Source organism: Notamacropus eugenii, chromosome 5, assembly GCF_028372415.1.
Source record: "Notamacropus eugenii isolate mMacEug1 chromosome 5, mMacEug1.pri_v2, whole genome shotgun sequence".
Lineage (NCBI taxonomy): Eukaryota > Metazoa > Chordata > Mammalia > Diprotodontia > Macropodidae > Notamacropus > Notamacropus eugenii.
Window position 1 is genome coordinate 113705979 of NC_092876.1, and position 13647 is coordinate 113719625.

Sequence of the window (13647 nt, forward strand, 5' to 3'; positions counted from 1 at the left end):
GGAGGGAAGATTGGACTTGTCCCGTTCAGCCCCAGAGAGCAAAGGGTAGAAACTGGAAATCTAGGCTTGATGTCAGGAAAAACTTCCTAAAACTAGAGCTATCCCAAAGTGGAATAAGCTTCCTAGAAAGGTGGCAAATTCTCCCTTCCTAAAGGTCTTCAAACAGAGACTAGACAATCATTTGTTGATTATATTACAGCGGGGACTGGTTGTGTGCACAGATTAGAATGAATGGCTACTGAGGTCACTTCCAACTCAAAATCTGTGACTCTGTGATTATTGAAAGTTGCACAGCTAGGCAAAGAATTGGATATTGAGGGGATACCCATTAACCAGGAAATGGCTAAAGAAAGTAAGGTATAGGATTGTGATAGATGGATGTTATTGTCCTAGAAGAAATGATAAAGGAGATGGTTTCAGAAAAACCTGGGAAGACTATGAACTGATACAAAGTGAAATGAACAGAATTAGGTGAACACTGTACACAGTGATAGCAGTATGGTAGCCATAATCAATTGTGAAAGACTCTACCCCTCAGATCAGTACAATGATCCAAGACAATTCCAAAGGACTTATGATGAAAAATGCTATTCTCCTGCAGAGAGAGCACTGATAAACTCCAAGAGCAGACAGGAGCATTTTGTTTATTTTTCTTGTTTTTTGTGACATGTCTAATACAGAATTTTTGCATGTATCATACTGATTGTTTTCTCAATGCATGGGGAGGTCCTGGAGGGGAGGAGAGAATTTGGAATTCAATTTTTTTTTTAATTAATGGTTCAAAAAAGCAAAAGAAAATTGCACACATAGTAAGGACAGAGCTTGAAAGAACCCAGTGTTCTTGACATAATACTAAACTACTCCTTTAAAAATAACTACTCAATCAACATTTATTGTTTCCTATGTGCCAAACACTGTGCTATGCACTAGAGATACAAAAGAAGGCAAAAGACCATCCCTGCCCCCAGGAGCTCATGATCTAATGGGGAAGACAACAGGCACACACATATATACAAACAAGTTATTTAGAGAATAAATAGGAAATAAATATTTAGAGAGTAAATAGGAAATACTTAACAGAGATAATCACAATTAAGTGAGATTGGGAAAGGCTACCTGAGGAAGACAAGATTTTAGGTGGGACTTGAAGGAGGCCAGGGAAGTTAGTAGGCAGAGATGAGGAGGGAGACTGTTCCAAGCATGGGAGACAGTCAGAGAGAATATCCAAAGCCAAGAGATGGAGAGTCCTATTTGTGAAACAGTCAGGAAGCTGTCAATGGATCTAAGAGTGCACAATGGGATGAATGGCATAAGAAGAAAAAGTACTTTATTTCTCTAGTCAATTCCATTTCCAGTGAACTGAATCCTGTAGGACTTACTGGGTTCAGTTGTTTCAGTTGTGTCTACAACACTTCATCACCCCATTTGGGGTCTTTATAGCAAAAGATATAGGAGTAGTTTGACAATTTCTCCTCCAGCTCATTTTTACAGATCAGGAAACTGAGCAAACAGGGCTAAGTGACTTGCCCAAGGTCACACATCTGTCTGAGGCCAGATTTGAACTCATCTTCCTTACTCCAGGTCCCACATTCTATCCACTGGGCCACTTAGCTGTCCTGTAGGACTTATCACACCTAACTGATAGATTCCAGGCACTAAAAATTCGGCAAACATAAGAGCTAGAGGGGGAAATACTCAGCACAGTTTCTAGCACAAACTAAGGGCTTGACAAACGTTTGAGGACAGATAGGTTAAAGGAGAAGAAGGAGAAGATGGAAAGAAAGAAACAAAACCCTAAGCCTGGTAGATCAGAAAATGTTAGGAACCTGGAATCAGAACTTGGGTCAATTCTGCCTCTGATGAGCTGTGTGACTATGATCAAGTCACTTAATCTCTCTAAGACTCTGATGTTTAAGATCACTGGTGTAAGGACCATTTACTCCTCAGCTGAATTTTTAATTTTTTTCTCTTCACTTCCAAAATCTTCATGGTTAAGGAGGCTCTCTCAAAGAGACAGATAGAATGACTATGACCTCCTACCAATGCCTTCTTGTCTCAGGGACTCACTGTCTTGAACAGCAAAATTGGAGGCCTGGACTAGATGGTCTCTGTCACTTTATCATTCTATTGTTCCTTTTCCAAGTAGACTTTCTGCCAGCCCTGCTTCAGTGAATGAGCATTATTCACTGGTAATTAACTAAATGCATTTACATATACATGTGCTGAAGATTTTAGAAAGTGTACTTAGGTTAAACTTCATTCAACAGCTTTTGATTCCAGATTTACTTTCCTTAAGAAAACCATTCTTCATAAGGAGGGTTCCAGATAGGCACATTCACTCATTAAAACTGCAATAGCACTGTGTGAATTCAGAAAGTGTCCCTCTACCAAGGGTCAACATGGGAAATGAGAAATAGATATTTTTCTTCCCCATATACTTCTGCCAGCCATTGTTGCTCATTCCTCTCAGGCTGACAGCTCACTGGCTGATATTAAATCCTGAATCATCAGTCTTGTCTGCAGAAGTCACAGAAAGGAGAGGGGGATACAAAGCAAGAAGTCCTTTAGAGGACAAATTGCTGATGTATCAGTGGCATTAAACAATGGCTGGTTGTTCACCAGGGTGACATCTCTAGAGAAATGGGTGATCGGTAGGGGAATCCATTGAAAATGAGCAAGAACAGCCCTAAGCAAGAACATCAGGAGAAAGCAAAAAATAATAGAATTATCTTACATTTGTCAAGTGCTTTGCACAAGGGTGAGCTCCACTGAAGTTCACCTAGGTATAATAGTCTTTCCTCCTATGACTTCCTCCCTGAAATGCAGACATCCCACAAAACTTTAAGAAATCAGACAATATGATGGGGAAAGCATTGAACTAGAATTCAAAAAACTGGATTCCATTTCTGGTTTCATTTCTTAGCCTTAACTAATGATGTTAGACTCCTTCCTCCCTCTCTGAGCCTCAGTTTCCTAATCTATAAAACTAGAAGATCAAACCAGATGCTTTCTACAGTTCCTTGTAACTCTCACCATCCCCTCTCTCTCAGGGATGTATGTACCCTATAAATTCATCTGAGTCTCATTAGTACAAAATTCTGAAATCCAACTGTCACTCTATATAAGAAAAACTAGCCAAAAAGTGGAGGCTTATTCTGTCATTTTGGTAGATTAAATATGTCTAAAACATATTCTAGTTCAGAAAGTGTCCCTGTACCAAGAGTCAGCATGTAAAATGGAAATTTGGCATTTCTCTTCCCCATAGACTACTACCAGTCATTGTGCTTGTCTCTCTATCTTTCCCTCCAAAGTTCAGTGGCACAGTGGATAGAGAGATCATCTTCCTGGGTTTAAATCTGGCCTCAGACACTTACTAGCTGTGTGACCCTGGGAAAGTCACTTAATGCTGTTTGCCTCAGTTTCCTCATATGTAAAATGAGCCAGAGAAGAGAATGGTAAACAACTCCAGTATCTTTGCCAAGAAAACCCCAGATGAGGTCACAGTCAAACACAACTGAAATGACTGAATATCAACTAAAATAACCCCCTACCTTTTAATTTCCAACCTTTTTCTAGCCATGTTTTTAGTCTCAATGTTATCTTCAGCTTCTTACTCTCCCTTAGTCCATATATCCATCAACTGCAAATGTCATCATTTCTACTTCCATAGAAGCTCTCCCATACATTCCCTTTCTCTCTATTCACATGGACATCACTATAGTTCAAGCCCCCTCAACTCTCACCTGGACAATTGCAATAGCTCCCTGATTGGTCTCAGTGTCTTGTTTCTCTCTCTCAACTCCAAACTATCCTCCACATAGTTGACAAGGTGATTTTTCTAAAGCACAAGCCTAATTATATCAGTTCCCTATGCAATAAACTCTAATGGCTCTCGATTACCCTTATGATAATATATAAGGCATTCAGATTCTTCACAAATGCACTACATGAATTCACTACACGGTTTAATTGAATTGAATTTCTCTCTTTCCTACAGTCTATGGTCTGGCCAAATCAGTGTCTGATCCAGCAACTTCCTAGGTGAGTAATGCGCCTCACCTCAAACTTTTACTTCAAAAACAGTTCAAGCCTCTCCCTCTGCATTACTCTCCTTTAATTACTCTGGCTCCTAGTTATATTACCAATATATGCTTCCCAAATTTTTTGTTTTTATTTTGTATACTATATATAATTTATTTTGTATATTATATATGTGTGTGTGTGTGTGTGTGTGTGTGTGTGTGTGTGTAGTGAGTCCTTAATGCTTACTGAACCTCAATGAATAAATGGATTTGATTTCTGGACTCAGGATCACTAAATTGTTGAAGGATATGAAAAGGCAATTCTTAAAAGAAAAAAGTAAGCTATCAACAACCTTCTGGAAAAGAAAATATTCCAAATCAACAATATATAAAAGAGATTTCAATTAAAATAACTTTGAGGTTTCAACATACATCTATCACTTTGGTAATAAGAACAAAAATGGAAAATGACAATGTTTGAGAGGATATGGGATGATAGGAATGCTAACACACTACTAGTGGAGATGAGGATTTTTCCAGACATTCTGTAAAGTGATTTGAAACAAGCTGTTATTAATGTTGTTCAGTCATGTCCAACTCTTTGTGACCCCATTTGGAGTTTCCTTAGCAAAGATACAGGAGCTGTTTGCCCTTTCCTTCTCTAGCTCATTTTACAGATAGGGACACTGAGGCAAATGGTGAAATGACTTGCCCAGGGTCACATAGCTGGTATGTGAGGCCACATTTGAACTCAGAAAGATGAGTTCTCCTGTCACCAGGACTTGCACTCTATCGTCTGTATTACCTAGCTGCCTTTGGAACAAATTGCATACCCTTTAACCTAACAATTTCAGTACTGTTACCCTGGGCAAGTCAGTTAACATTGTTTGCCTCTCTTTCCTCATCTAGAAATGAGCTGGAGAAGGAAATGGAAAACCACTCCAATATCTTTGCCAAGAAAACCTCAAATGAGGTCACAAAGAGTCAGACTCAACTGAAATTGACTGGACAGATCAATACTAGCCATATACACCAGAGAGATCAAGAGAAGGGAAAAGGTCCCACGTGTACAAAAAAAAAAAATTATAGGAGTACTTTTTGTTGTAGCAAAGAATTGGAAACAAAGGGGGTACCTATCAATGACTGAAAAAAATATGGCATAAGAACTTAATAGACTGTTATTGCTCCACAAAAGTGATAGTGATGATGTGGTTTAAGAAGTTCAGGGACCACCCCCAAGGACTGGAGTACTGGGCAGAGTCATCTGGAATGAATTCAAGGACTCAAGCATTCTTTAAGTCAAGTTCGCAAAGTTTATTGCTATGCTATCTGCCACCCAACTAAAGTGAGGCTAAAGCTTATATGGGAAAAGTGGATTATCTGGCAGATATGCTAATGTTCTTAGGTCTCACTCACTACTGGAAACCAGCGAAAGGGGTTTCTCAGGGATGTATTTTTAGTCTGTTACGTCTAAAGCAAGATAACTTTGGGAGTTGGCATGTATAGCTTGACCTTTGGATTGAATATGATAACTTTGGGAATCAATACATGATAATTCTGTGATTACAAGATAGTCCTGTTTTTGCAAGAGAATTTCTTCTGAGGTCAGCTTGCTCTTGTGATAGGAAAAGGTAGTTTTCCTTACTGAGGCCCACTCATGAGTTATTACTAAGCATATTGTCCTTAGACTGTGGAGAAAACTGTCAGGAATAGTGTTTTGAAGCTAGGAAGAAATGTGATCTTAGAACTGGGGTCCTAGCACAAGCACCCAAGCACCCTATCAATGTGATATTTGAGGTAGTTTCTGAAAGAAAGGCAGAACTAATTTGAGGGAAGAGAATTTTGGAGAATATTCTAGGAGAAGAGAGGAGGGAAACCCCTAAAACAATCTGCCCAGGTGAGAGCAAGTTATGGTTTGCATGGGAGATGGCAAAGACTGACTACTGTTTGGGTATCATGGGAATCAGCTTGCATTTGTGACTAACATGAAAAACCCCTTGAAACTGACAAGTCTAAAACTAGTGTTAAAAGCCTTGCATCAACATTCTAAGCATGGCAGCCTTATGGAAATGCAATCTTCTGCAGTCATTTGGCTATTAGAGCATAAAAATGCTTAATTAAATGGAATTGTTGAATTGCATTCACTTCCATTTCATATGCAGAGAAGTTTCTTCCTCTTTTTTTTTATTAAAGAAGCAATTGCATGGCAGGATGTAATTAAAAGCTAATGACAAATACTTATGAAATTCTGTAAGTGAATCTGCTCAATCACAAGGAAATCTAACCTACAAAGTAGAAATTTTTCAATTAAGTTAAAACAGAAGCCTTTTCCCTTTAAATAAATTTAGGATAGTCTCATCCTCAGAGATAATGGGAGAGTTGATATTTCTGTCCAGTGCCCATGAAGTCTAATAGAAGTCTACAGATGCAAGCAAGCACTCAAGCTATCTAAACCCTCGGGACTTGACTGTTAAGAAAGGAAAGCATGTTTATTTCTCAGAAATAATGGAGGTGTTGCTAGTCACCTTTATGTCATTTTTTGAAAACTGTTCATAAGATAACAAATTTTGTGGTCATTGGAGAGCAAGACTTCATTTAATTGCTTGTTTGTGTTAGGATGGCTGTTGTCATTGTTCATCCTTTGGTCTTGAAGAGGACCAATGATATCACGAGGGTGATATCTTGACTTGTGCATGAATTCAATATGAGTGAGGTTCATATCGAGGATCACAGACCCTCATGGGCACACCAGAGAAGGTTTTCAATGAGAAATACATGAAAGATAGTAAGTGAATTGACTGAGAACTATACCTTTGCAGAGAAGCTCAGATTTTGAACTGACTGTAACTTAAAGGTCATCTAGTTCCACCTCCACCTTTTGCAAATGAGGAAATCATAACCTAGAAGTGACTTCTTCAAGGTGAGCCAAGTATTAAGTGACTGATCTGGGGTCAGAACTGAGGTCCTCTAACCTCAAACCATCCATCACTCCTTCCACTGGCATGGAGCGGTCAATTCCACTTCAACCAGAATTTATTAAGTGCAAAACATTGAGTTAGAGATTTGGGATAGAATAAAAAAACAGTTTCAACTCTTGAAGAGATTACATGCTACTGAAGTAAAAAGGTTATGGCATGTAGATAGATTATTTAATACAATATAATGAGAGAATAGGACAAAGATGTGATCCAAAAAACTTTAATGTGAGAATATTTGTGAAAGGAGAGAAACTTTTCAGATAGAGGATCAGAGAAGACAACAGAGAGAAAGCAGGAGCAGGTTGAGCCCTAAGAAACTGAAGAATTCTGAAAAGATGGATCTGAATAAGGCATGTGCTCCAGGCACAAGGAATGGTCAGTGCAAATTCACTGAAAAACATAATGATGTAATATTTCAAGGAATGACTTGTAGTTTTGGTTAATGGGAACATAGAGAGTTTAATTTCAAAGGCACCAAGGACTTAGAATATATAAAATTAAAATAAATATGTAGGGTGCATTTATCGATTAGGAACTATACTTTTGCAAGGAATTAGGCTCTAAGGTCACTGTGAGGAAACACAGACAGACCTAGCTAGGAACCAAAGGAGACAAAGAGGACAAGGCAAAAAGAAAAATAAGAAGAAGTAACCTAAGCACCTCCTTCTGATTTCAGAAGAGTTTCCAAGTCTACAAGTTATGTATGTAATAGATAAAACTGAAGAGAGTATGTAACTTGGTAGGGGCCAACAAGGAGGGGACAGGTTCTAGAGGGAAACAATGTGACAGGTCCTGGAAGTCAACAACATGACATCTTCGTGCTTGTGGACAGTGACTAAAGATAATGGCACTTGGTCATAAAATTACAGATTTGGAAATGGAAGACACTTTGAAGAACTTCTAGCAAGCAGTCTACTTGCATTTGTTAAGTACCTAGTGTGTGCCAAATATATTTTTTTAATTCCTATAATTCCCTCATTCTTCAAATGAGGAAATTAGAGCCCAGAGGAGTTATATAAGTTCTCTAAGGTCACACAGGACAAAAACAGAGCCAGGATCTGAACCTAGGTCTTCTAACTACAAATCAGTGTGCCTTATGCCATGTCACTTATCTCCTGCCCATAGCAACAAAACTAAGTTATATTTGGGCTATTAAATGTCTCTTTCTGCAAGATGTTGGGGATGAGAAGAAGTAGAATTATGGGAGAATAAAAAAGAAATAAAAATAATTCCAAGTCCCTTTTCATTTTTTTAATCAAAATTACTGTGCTCCAAAGACAATTATTAAAAGTGTGACTTCATTTTCCAACATCATTTTAATTCTTTTCTTATTTCTTCAAGTGACTGAAAATGCCCCACTCCGTTCTCAAGAAACCAACGTAGTATGGCCAATAATCTCCAAGAAGAACTGCTTTAATGCTCTCCAAGACAAGAGCCCCCAATAGCCATGGATGCACAATCTTCCTTCTTGTAGGTTTGAGAAGGTCTTCTCTGTAGACAGACAAAATTTCCTGGTGCAAGAATTGAAAAAATAGTAAATGTGGAGTCAGGTGTTATTTGGGTCAGAGAAACTTTGGGGAAGGACAATCTTGACATCTGGACTGAAGAGCATACTTGGGAGCTGAGCAAGCATTTAGAGGGGACTTGAGATGGAAATCAATGGCTGAGTCATAAGTTTTGAATGAGCTTCTCAGAAGACATGGACAGGTCCTGTACAATACTGTCATACATCTAGAATAGGAGTCAGGAATTTTTAGCTCGAGGGTGGTGAGAGGGAGCCCAAGGGACTAAACTGACTGGGGGACATCTGCTATGATTACTTTACCATCTTTTGGTCATCTGAGTGTTCTCACCTTTATTCTGTATCTGTGGTATCAATATAAATCTAATTCACCTGCTATAAAACCTCATTGGCTAGCAGAAATGCTAAGCTGTGAGTGTATGTTATTTAAAACTTACAAATAGGAAGCAGTTAAGGGAGGGTGCTTCTCACTCTAGGGCAATGAAAAGATTTGATCAGTGGGAAGGAACTATGCTGGGTGCTTACTGTATCTGAAATATATCATGAGCTAGAGAAAGAGAGAGAGAGGCTACAAGGACCAAAGTGTAGGTAAACATTCTCATTTTTGAACCATGGTCACTATTCGAGGCCAGCTGGGATCATAAGAAAAGATCCCCCACCCAAAAAGAGAGAGGGCTCAAAGAAAGTCAAGATTACATGGAAAGAGAAGTTTCTACCCTTCCCTAATGCCCCGGTGGCTTAACCTGCTTCTCTAGTGCCATCTGATGTATTCATCTGTTCATGATGACTCTGAATTATAGAAAAAGAAATACAGAAAAAGATAAATCATCTTTAGTATATTTTAATAAGGCAAGAAACTATGTGAATTTTGGGGAAAGATTTTAATTTTAAAATGTTTTGGCACTTACAGATGGGATTAAAGTATTTGGAAAAGTCATTTGCATGAAAGCCTCAGGGTCAAATAATAATAAATAAAAGAGGTGTAGTTGGAAGGTCACCAGCAAAGAAATAGGAAGGAAAGAAGGATGGTCGGAAGGAAGGAAGGAAGGAAGGAAGGAAGGAAGGAAGGAAGGAAGGAAGGAAGGAAGGAAGGAAGGAAGGAAGGAAGGAAAGAAGGAAGGAAGGAAGGAAGGAAAGAAGGAAGGAAGGAAAGATATATTAAGCACTTGCTTTGTGCAAATTCTGGAAATACAAATATAAAAATGGAGAGAGTCTCAGTTTTAAAGAGTTAACATTCTAATTGGGGAGACAATACATATGAAAGGTTTTGGTTGCAAATTAGATGGGAAGGTCCCATGGTCCTTAGAGTACAGGGGCCAAGCAGATGGAAATGCCTTCTTTTTCAATGTCATTTCCATTCATAAGATCATATAACTTTCTGATATTGTGCTATTTGACAGTGCCAAGGACTTTGGTGGTAAGAACTCTCTTTTCTGGGTCTTTAGTAGCCGTGGCCATAGCAACTTCAGGAGCAGTTGCCAGGCTGCAATTCCACAAAGGCTGCTTCTTAGGATGATGTCTGAGGGCACTGGGTGGGAAGCTTTGTTGTTCCCAAGATTTTTGGATTTAGGGTCCTGTTTTGTATCCACTGAGGTTTGAGGGGAGATAGTGGTCAAGGTATTGGTGTTAGTGATTTAACTGGCCAGTACATGCTGTCTCCTATCTCTCCCTCAGGGGTGCCTTGCTGCTTCAGCGAGGCTGACTTGCCTGTACCATGAGTAGTAATTGGTTAGTAGATGGTGGGGCTATCTAACTCCTTCTCTACAGAAGTTAGTCCTACAGATGATAGCTATGAGGACCAGACTGTTGTTCAGAATTTTACAATCCTCCTTCTTGTAGGTTTGAAAAGGTCTCTGAAGCAAGGCAAAATTACTGGATGCAAGAACTGAAGAAAATAGCAAATGTGTAAGGAATTAGGTAGTGTTTGGGTCAAAGAAACTTTGGGGGAAGGACAACCTTGATATCTAGGCAGAAGAAGACACTTGAGAGCCAGCTGGGTTCAAAAGAAAGGACTTCCCACTCAAGAAGAGAGAGCACTGAAAGAAAGCTAAGACTTTAACACAAAGATTGCAGATGGTATAGTGGGAAAAATATAGGATGATTTGGAGTCAGAGGGCACAAATCAGAGTTTGACTGTAGATCACAAAGACCTGAGTTCAGATCAGGCCTCAGACACATTAACTATGGGATCCTTTGTTGGTGCTGTGCTGATTAGTCTTTTCTGTCATGTTAGGGTTAGAATCGATTCTAATCGTTGGGGCTTTTGTGGCAAAGATACTGGAGTGGTTTGCCCTTTCCTTCTCTAGCTCCTTTTATAGATGAGGAAACTGAGGCAAACAGGATTAAGTGACTTGCCCAGGGCCACGCAGTTAGTAAGTGTCTGAGGTCAAATCTTGACTCTAAGTCCTGCACTCTAGCACCTAGCTGTCTCTTAAGTTAAGAAGACCTGAATTCATATCAGGCATTTATTAACTATGACAAGGTTTTTAACCTTGTGTCTACCTCAGTTTCCTGACCTGTGAAATATGAATAAGAAGAGTCTCTTCTTCCCAAGGTTGTTGTGAGGGTCGAATGAGATAATATGAATGCCTGATATTATTATTATCAGCCTAGCAAATGATCAAGATTCAGCTGCAAATTAAACTAATCAAATGGCAACCAATATGGACAAAATCAGATCTTTCTGACCCTGATTTGGGGAAAAAGTGAAAATCTGCTGCTAAAATTGTATTAATCCTTCACTTGGAACAAAAACAGAGATTGACAGCAAAGTCCAAGTCACCAAGCTGGAGAAGATCCTTGGCACCATTTTGTACAATAGATCTGGATTTTTGCTTTCAGTTTTTGAGGTGAGTTTCCTCCTCCTTGACAATCTGCCCCTAACGGAAGCTTTGCTGAGATAGCATCACAAAAAGCAAGAGAAGAGCGGTCTCAAAGTCTTCGCATCTAAAAAACACAAAAATGTGGATATTCTAAAAACAAATGTGTCTAAGTGATGGACACATGACTTTTAAGATTGAAAATAATATAAGGAATTCAAGTCAGAACTACAGTTTGGTAAGGAAAAAGTTTATTGTTAAGGAACTTTTTCTTTACTTAGGAGACCAACAAACATTTATTAAGCACTTACTATGTGTCAGGCACCATGCTGAAGGCTGAGGATACAGAAGAATTCTAATACACTCACTATCCCCAAGAAGCTCATATTCTAATGGGAGAGACAATATAAAATATAAATAACCATGCACATACAAGAAATGTGGGGTAAACAGAAGTAATTTCAAAGGAAGGAATAGTGGGGACTGAGAAAAAGTCTCATGCAGAAGGGATTTGAGTTGAATCGTAAAAAAAACCAACCAAACAAACAAAAAAACAGGAAACCAGGAGATAGAGACAGAAATTGAGTATTCCAAGCATAGGGGATGGCAGCCAAATAGAGGATTTTATATTTGATTCTGTTTGTCATATTGGAGTTTAGTAAATAGGGAAGTGACATGGTCAGTCCTGGGCTTTAGAAGGATCACTTTGGCAGCTAAGTGGGGGATGGACAGGTGTGGGAAAAGGCTTGAGACAGGGAGACAAAATAGGAAATTCTTGTACTATATGGTAACCTGAAGATGTCCTTGAGCACTAAATTATTTCTTCAAGAAATTTCATTCTCTGGAAGTTATTTGAAAAGATTAATTGTTAGTCTTTATTAATAACTTTGGCTAGGGGGAATTAGAAGTCAATGTGGGATACAATTTATATAATTAGAATTACTGAGCTCATTCAGGCTTGAATAGAAAAACATACTTTTCAACAGAACATTTTAATGAAATACTTTGAGTTTTATCAAAAGCGTTTTTAGGATAATTTGCATTTATGTTTACAGAGGTTAGAATTTGTTAAGAAATCACTATGTTGTATCTTATGTATCTTGGGAAATTAATATTGTATTAAGGTTCTTGGGTTTGTTTTGATGACACCAATTTAAAAAGAATAATATTGTATTGCCTTAGAATTATGAGTGTTGATTTCATTATTCTATTTCTTTTTATTAACTGTACTTACTTTCCTAGTGCTTCTTTTACTTGAAGTAAATGTCATGTGAATGGCTACGCATCTCTCTTTTGTCTTGGAGGAGTAACTGAAATGCCTTCATTTTCATAGAATGCCATTCTTCATTGATGAATATGATCAACGTTGGAGGAAAAGTTATTTTGGAGCACATTGAAAAGATATGGAGTAAAGGAAGCTCTTCAATATTCCCCTCCAAACGACTTTAAAATAACACTTCAAACTGAAATCTGAAATGACAGAGCCAACAAAAGATCAAAGTGAGAAATTCTTCCAAGAAAATTTAGGAGACCAGAAGGAGAGATCTATGACACAGGGACAGAGGTTGGCCTGGAGCCCATGTGGATGAAATACAAATAGTGGGACTAGCAGGAGGAAACAGAAGAAGCAGCAGCTGCTTTAGAACCTCCCAAACCAGATACAGTAGGAGCACCTGGCAACTGGTCAGAAAAAGATTACAGGAAACCCTTGTGCTAGCACTGGATACAGTACTACATACTGTTTGGCAACTTCCTTGCCTATTCATGCTTCTGGATCACAGTTCAAGGGCAGAGAAAAGCACTTTGGGTTCAAAAGAGATCACAGACCCTGAGGAATGGTATTACTTCTGGTCTTAAGTGAGCAGAGACACTAAGGACCAATATCACTTTCTGTCCCAAGGGACCAGGTATCCTGAGGAGCAGTATCCTTTACAATCCAAAGGATCAGGGGTTTTTCTTGGGTAAGGAGCAAAGTGTAGTAATCATGAAAGCAATCTGGTAGTGGCTAAGAAACAGAGTGGTGAATCAGTGGGATAGATTAGGTACATAATACACAGAAATAAATAACTATGGCAATCTGGTGTTTGATAAACCCAAAGAGCTGTGGGGGGTGAGAACGCATTATCTCAAAAATTTGCTGGAAAAACTTGAAAGCACTTTGGAAGAAATTAGGCATAGACCATTGCATGAAGTTTAAAAGATTTTGCACAAACAAAAGTAAGGCAGCCAAAATTAGGAGAAAAACAGGAAACTGACGGGAAATTTTACAGCAAATTTCTCTGATAAAGCATCATTTCTCAAATATA